The sequence below is a fragment of the Cucumis melo genome, chromosome 1, assembly GCF_025177605.1.
Source record: "Cucumis melo cultivar AY chromosome 1, USDA_Cmelo_AY_1.0, whole genome shotgun sequence".
Classification (NCBI taxonomy): Eukaryota; Viridiplantae; Streptophyta; class Magnoliopsida; order Cucurbitales; family Cucurbitaceae; genus Cucumis; species Cucumis melo.
Genome location: NC_066857.1, coordinates 10,252,969 through 10,261,035, shown reverse-complemented (window position 1 = coordinate 10,261,035; position 8,067 = coordinate 10,252,969). Strand labels below are relative to the sequence as shown.

General features: G+C 32.4%; 1 long non-coding RNA gene across 1 annotated transcript; it reads left to right on the top strand.

Moving 5' to 3' along the window:
- The first annotated feature begins 288 nt into the window (after positions 1–288).
- Positions 289–1,014, top strand: LOC103500441 (uncharacterized). Its single transcript, XR_007819541.1, has 3 exons — positions 289–595; positions 676–868; positions 943–1,014. It is a non-coding gene; the product is annotated as an uncharacterized LOC103500441 (long non-coding RNA).
- The last annotated feature ends 7,053 nt before the right edge of the window (positions 1,015–8,067 follow it).

The following is an 8,067-nucleotide window of genomic DNA, read 5'->3' as shown; positions in this document are numbered from 1 at the left end:
TATATATATATATATATATATATATATATATTGAATGAAACGTTTGAGGGAAATTAAAGGGTGGAAATTTTGGTAAAATTTTAGCAACATGTTTATTTATTGCTAAAACTATATTTAACTTTTAGTGACATTACATATTGTGTTGCTAATACATTTAGTGACGTGGGTTAATAATATGTTGCTAATAATCATATCTTGTTACAATTTTTTTCTGTGTCGCTAAAATTGACCATTTACTGACAAAAATTACTTGCGCCACTAACACTGTGTCACTAAATAGTGAATTTCTTGTAGTGAGGTAAGTTTATAAATTACCTTACATATATGTTAAACCTACATATACAGAAACCTAATCCATATGTTCTTTCCTTTTGTAGCAATAGTTCGTGCTTCATTTCAAAGATCAAGCAGTTACACGATTTGTTGAGCACCAAATGCTTAGCACGTGGAAAGAGTTTAGGTAAGAAAACAACTTAGGCTTTTCAAGAAGTTCAGCAACCCTAGAGAAGCACATGCCTACCCACCGTACAGATTGGTGAATCGTGTAGAAGATTGGCACTTCTTCTGCGATCACTACCTGAGTCAACAATTTTAGGTGATTTACATCTTCTAATGTTCCTTGACGTTAATTTATTTTTGTTGTTCGTATGTAACATTTTGATTCTTTAAATATAGAAGCAATCAAAACCAACAAGGCTGTTGAGTGAAACAACTTTACAACCACAGTAGCGAGTCCAAGTCGTTCCTACAATGACAACATGAGCTCACTAAACAACGAGGTCATCCAGTGGACCGTGTGAAGTTGTTTAGAGAAACACATGCCAATAGGAGTGGCTAATTCGTTTCACAGGTAGCCGCGGATACGTATGTAAGTTTATGAAAACCTTTTCTTGTATTTTCTACTTTTAATTGTCAGTTCATAACTTAAAATTTTTGGTGCAGAAGTAAATGATGAAACTCCAGTCCCAACCCCTCTTTGGAGACGAGATGTAACACCCCAAAATATAAAGGTAATTTTAACTTTAATTATCTTGGAGTAATTTTCATTATGTTGAAATTTTTTTTGGGGTTAATTGAGTTATTTTGTGGAAATTATTACTAATTAAATATTTGTTGGGAAAATGTTTAATTGGTTTAAAGCTTTGGAGATTTATGTTATAAAGTCTGTGATTGGTAAATTGGTGAGATTTAAGAAATTAGATTAATTAACTAATTTTATATATGTATATTTATATATATATAATTAAAGTATAAGGAAGGGTAAAATAGTTATATTATGGATAATATAATTATTAAGTTTAATATATTATTTCTGGAAAGTTAAAAGACATGATGTGATGGGAGGAATTAATGATGAGAGAGGACAGGTATTATTTGATTTTATTTTTGCATAAAGAAAATAATGATTTGAATGACATTTAAAAGGAGAGAAAAAGATATTTTGGTTAGTTTATTTGGAAAAGAATAAGGAAAAAGAGAAAAGAAAAAATAATAAATATTATTATTTTTCTTAAATAGGTCTTGGGATACGTGCTCCATTATTCATCTTCTTCCTCAAAGAAACTCTAGCTTTAACTTCAACAAAACCCTAGCCGCTGCGGCTCACCCCCACCGCAAGCCGCCCATTTAATCGTCTACCACCACGAAGCTGTCCATTCAAGTCGTCGTTGAAGTCGAGCTGCTTGAGCCATTCGTAAGCTTCCATTGCGTTCCGTCTAAAACTATCGTCGTCTTCCTCCGTCATAGTCGTTACACGTCGTCAGTCGCGTCTCTTATAGCATCGCCAACCGTCGCAAGCCACCATCCGAGCCGCTACCTCCTTGCAAGCCTCAGCCATCCAAGTGACCTATTTTCATAGCAAAAACTATCATCATCTACCCTCAGCCATCCAAGCCGAGTTGATTCCATCTGTCCTTGAGTCGTGCCAGTCTTTAGCCACCTGAGCTATTTCCCTTTTGACCAAGCCGCCAACTTAGTTTTGGGTCCTTTTCACACCTATTTTGGTAAGTTTTGATTGTGTTTTAGGTATGCCCAACAAATATTAATTTTGATCCTAAATAAATTAATTTTGGATTAAATTGGATTAATTTTTTCTAAAGGATTGGTTATATCTAATTGAAAGAACCAAGAGCTGTGATTTTTCCCAAACCAAGGTTGATTTGGAACTCAACCTCAACTTTGAGTCAGTTGAATTAAATTTATTCTTGAGTCATTGGTCAACCATTAAAATTATTATTTTTAGTTATTGGGTTCCCTATTTACGACTTGACTATTTGGAAAGCTTGACCGTGACTGTTAGGATAATTTTGTTAAGTTAATCTTGAGGTAAGAGATTCTCCTACTAGACCTTCATACTGAAGTTAAGAGTTTGCATGTGATTTCTCCATTATGCATTAATGTAGCTAAAATGCATAATGTATTGATGACTGTTAGCTATAATTAATTTATGTTGATGATGATGATTGAGTTATGTTAATAATGATGCATGAAATATTGATCACATGATTAAGAACGTTATGATTAATATTCATGTCATGCTTATGATGTTATAATGTGCTACATGTTATAGATTGGGTGTTCTATATTTTGGTATTCTTTGATTATTTTTCTTTTAAATTAGATAGGGCCCGAGCAAGGATTTTATTCTTAGAGATTTATTTCAACATACTTTGATTTATTTATAAATATAACGAGCATTTGAGGTTTTCAGTGAAAGTTAGTTTTATTTTCCATTTGTTTCAAAGAGTTTTTATTTTTCTTTAAGTAATAATGGCCTCAGCTTAGTATAAAGAGTTCGGTCATTACACGAGATATGCAAAATTATTTCGGGTAGACAACCGAGCTACTCAAAAGGTCTTGGTTAGGACTCTAAGCCCAAATCCCGAAAGACTTGTAATGCTTCTTCGTCTTCATATGAGCAAGAGATGCACTCTAGAGAGGTTAGCGAACTAAGAGCTAGTCTTGAAAAAGCTCAACGATTAATTGAAGAACAACGAAGAACGTCGAAGTTGCGTGGCCACAAATGGAAGAAATGAAGAAGATGATCGAGGAAATGAGTCGGGCACAGAGAGGACCTTAAACACTTGGGGTATGTATTTTATAACTTTTAAGTTGTTTAATTTGTCATCAGTGATATATATCTAAATTCACTTTTATGTCATTGTAGGTTTGGGCTTATTTGAATATGGAGTCTGTGGCGATTAGGAGATCCTGCATTTTTTTTTTCTTTTTTATGTAATTTCTTCATAGAATTTGTAATTCTTGAATATTTGGATTTAGTTTTTAATATAAATACAGTTTGGAATTTTAATAACTTTTTATTAATTTTATCGATGCTAGGAGGGGACGTCGAAAGACCACCATTGCCGATGTAGGAAGGGGACGTCGGAAGTGCCCTATTATCGACAAACTCTATCCGTTGACATGTACGATGTCAGGAGTAAGGCATTCTCGATGCCTTCCCATTTGCTTGTCGAGAATGTTTACACCAACGAACTACCACCAACGCTCTTTCATACCTTGTATGTTGGGACGTCCTTTCTCGATGCCTTTTGTTATATATACTGACGCATGCCTACGTCAGGAGAGCCCCCAATTTTTGTAGTGATGTTGGGTTCTAATTATGTGACTAATGATGGTCTTCTAGGTTAGGGCAATATGATAAAAGGTGCATACTCTACCTATGCGTTACTTCATGCATAATGATTAACATTTAGTCAAGTTTTCCTCACGCTTGCCCAAATGTAAGCAAAGCGAGAGGTTTCTTGGACAAGTCAATGTCGAACACAAGGAATTTCTATCAAAACTTAGTTATAATGCTTACTTTTCAACTAGGCGATATAAATTCTATATAGTGTAAGTATAAAACTATACTAATCTACTTATTTACACAAAGGATCTGTAGAGAGGAATGAAATGGGGCGATTGCGTAATGTGAACTAACTTGCATTAAGAAATGTGAAGGTAAGCTTCTGTGTTCTAGGTGATCTAAGCCATGCAATATGTCCTTTATGCAATATAGATCACTTGACCATCTTATATTTAAGGCGAGCAACCTCTCGACGCCTAAACACCACACTTGTTTTCTTTTCGGAACACAAATGGTAAAGATAGATAAAGCGATATACTGTTAGGTTTCTTTACATATAAGCATCATATTTACTCTCTATTTAAGGCAAGCAACCTTTCGACGCCTAAACACCACACGTTTTCTCCTTTTAGGACACAATGGTTATAGGCAAAACACTATAATAGAGTTTGTCTCCAAACTCCCTTATGCACATGTTAGTTATGTCCTTGCTACTTACTCTTTTAAGCAATTGGCAACGCACACCGACAAGCGATTAACTTAAGCTCAGCTAAACACGATGAGACTTATAACTAAAGAATCTTTATCAAGTACAAAACATACATTTAACTACTTAAAATAAATCAACAAGATGAATAGTAAAGAAATGAAAGGAAGATAGTGGATAACAGGTGCATTTTATTGATAATGTAGGCTTTTTGGCCATGAAATGAAAAACATCCATACAATACATCACAAAGTACAAAAATGAAAAGAAAAGAGATGTGTCGAGCCGTAGAATGTAATGGTTTACATTCTTTGCCTGTTTTACAAGTTAGAGGAAATGGTAAGAAAACTTTTCTTTCTATTATGTCTCTCTAAGCTCTCACTTAGACATTGATCGGAGAAGAGGTGGAGGAAGAAATACTACTACAAATGGTGAAGGACTCTAAAACTTGTCCTTTCACCAGCCTTCTTAAGGGATGGCCTCCTCTGTATCTTGTTCATGGTGAAGTTGACTTCTTTTATAGGCATACTTTAGGTGGGAAATTAATTGCTTTATGCTGCACACCCATTCTTGTTGTGCTGAACATTTGTCCTAGCCTATAAATGTCAATGCAGAAAGTAGTTGTTCTATGTCACATCATCTCCAACTACCACTCTTGTCTTCTAGTGGATCATCTCGCGTAATGATGTATTGGCATCTCGCCTTATGTCTCTCCAGGAAGCTTCTTATCGTTGAGTTAATGCACACAATCCTCACTTCATTTCTCCTTTTCGTCAACCTATATGGAGAAAAACACTTGAAAGCATAGTTAATCAAGTATTAATAATGTCACCCCCCACTCCTCAAGCGTCCTTAAACTTACCGGGCAAGACGAAATGTGACTTGAGCAATTTATGACACCTTTAATGTGAAATGCCAGAATGCTCGCTTAAGTCCTTTAACACCACTAAACGATAAAGAACACAACCATAATGCAGTGAAAGACATCACAAATTCACTTTTAAAAACTTAATAACATGCATTATCTATAGTCGTGACACAAGATCTTAATACAAGACTTAAATAAGAAATTCTAAATGTCTTCACAGTCTTCAACCTTCAACGGTTGCTTAGCTTTTCAGTCCATTTAGCTCTTGATCAATCACTTAGCTCTGATTGCTTACTTTTTAACCTGATCATTTACCTTCAACGATTTCTTACCTTTTTAACCCAATTGCTTAACTTTCAACTTGGGTAGGAAAAACTTAAAATGTAAGTTTATGACTTTGTGAGTGATAATTTTTTAAAACCTTTTGGTAATACAATTCATAAATCATTTTCATTTCAAAAACACAGGTTCACGCCTCACTTCAATAAACCATAAACACACATTAATCTCATATATTCCTTTCCACCAAGAACATGAATTATCTCACACATAGACTATTGTGATAACCACATTGTCATTAACAACTCTTGGGATTTCATTGATTCACTTTCGTTGCTCCAGCCACTAACACAACTGCATTAATTAGTCTATCAACATCATGTGGTTCACTCACCCCATGATTGCTCAGACTCATTATTTACACATAATAGCTAGTTCTTTGATAGGAATATGACTAATGTTTTACTCTCAAACAAAACATACAGTATAACCAATAAAACACGAAACTATAACTTGGAAACGTAACATTAAAGCTTTCTATATAAATCATGCTTTTCATAAACGTAAATGTGCAACACATGATACATGAAACATGAAACTTAGAAAGAAAAGCTTTAGAAATTAGAAACTCTTTGGAAAATCACTCACTATACTAAGTTCTCGTTTTGGTTCAGAACACCTAACAACCCACGATCTTCTTCTCACTTAACGATCTTTTAGCACAATACTTAGCTTTTCTTCTAGTAAAAAATCTTATAATAACCCACTTTTCTTCTAACCTCTTTTCTTATTTATATTAATCCTAAGTTGGATTAGTCATTCCTTAAACTCCTATAATCTTGTTAGTTACTGCCTACTTAAATTATGAGTCTTTGCATGTCCTGACACCTAGATTCCAACTCCACTAATCCGATAATTACAAAGCTTTTGACCGACATAACCTTGAGGACTTCTTAAAATTTCCTTGTTTTTCCTACAACCTCCAACACAATCGTTTAACAAAAGACTTTTTCAAAAACTTTCTTCAAAACTCTTGCTTACAAAAACAAAATAACATTCTATATAGGTGAGGGTCTTACAAATGACTTATGTAAGGTGCATTCTCTAATCATTAAAAATTTGCACTAAAAGCTACATGTTTTGATCCATTATCTCACGTTTTGCTTTCATTGTTTTACCTAAAAGGCTACAATAATTTATATTTCTACAAGTTATCAACTAATGTATATTGAATGGTAGTTTTAGATTAACGTCAACGAATAATATGAAAAATATAATATGTTAATTTAGAACAAAACTTTAAATATAAGAATAATATTGTCCTATGGATATAATATATTCAGGTGCAACTCAACAAAAATTATGGACAATATACATGGTTGATTTAGAAAACAATTTTTTTATGAACTATTGTGTAACTCTTGAAACGACATTTGTTCATAAGCTAAAATATCTGATATATTGTAATTAATATAGTTCTTCAAACCGTTGAGAAAACCATCATAATATACTGGAATGTTGGACATACCTAATAACAATATATATATATATAACTGTAATATATTTCCATAATATCTCCTGGTATATAGTGAACTAATATGTAAATTGATCCCAAATTTATATACAGTGTAAAATTATGCAATCTTCTTTATATATGAATGACATTGAAAATTGGATGTAATATAATCATTATAAATTGAATATATGATCCTCTCAAAATCAAGGAAAATTATTGTTTACTAGTGTAAGAAAAAATCAATTGAAAAACCTAAAAATCCATAATAATAATCATTTCAAAACAACATTTATAGAATGAAAATTGGATAGATTATAGAACATAGAAACATTATAAACTTAATGGAAAAATGAAAGAGATGAATGACAATTAACAACTAGATGGTGAATCAATTGAAAAAATAAAGGAGATGACCAAAGAAGAAAAAACAAGAAAATCAATTAAAAACAAGAAAATCAATTAAAAACAAGAAATGTCAGTGAAAGTGAAGCATGAAAGGGGAGAGATTGTAGATATACTCATTAATTAAATTCAATTAACAACTCTTTTAATTGTATGTCATATATACCATAATTAGTTAGGATCAATAATATATGCAATCAAATAAATTAAATAAAAAGAAAAAATTTACATAATTATTAGTTCAAATATGTCGATTTTAATATCAATAATAAATGCAGTCCAAAAAATTTATGGTAAATAAGTACAATGAATTTTGTATAGATGTTTTATTTTTAACTAATGATAAGGTCAAATTCATCCTAAAATTTAACTATTTTATTAATGAAAATAATTGAAAAATTAAGACATTTGTGAAATGATGTAGCCAGATTTGGTTATTCCTATAAATTTTTCTTTCTTGTTTGCAAAATTGGCAAAAACAAAGCCCAGCCCACATATACAAGATGTAAAATATAACACTCGTTATTGATATACATTTGATACACTTGATACATACCTAATATACCTAATACCTCTTGATACACCTGATACTCTTTGATATACCTGAAACACTTTGATACGCCTAATACTCTTTGTTACCCTTGATTCTTGTTGATACATTTGATATGCTCTTGATGAATACTTGACACACCTGATACCCTTGAAAT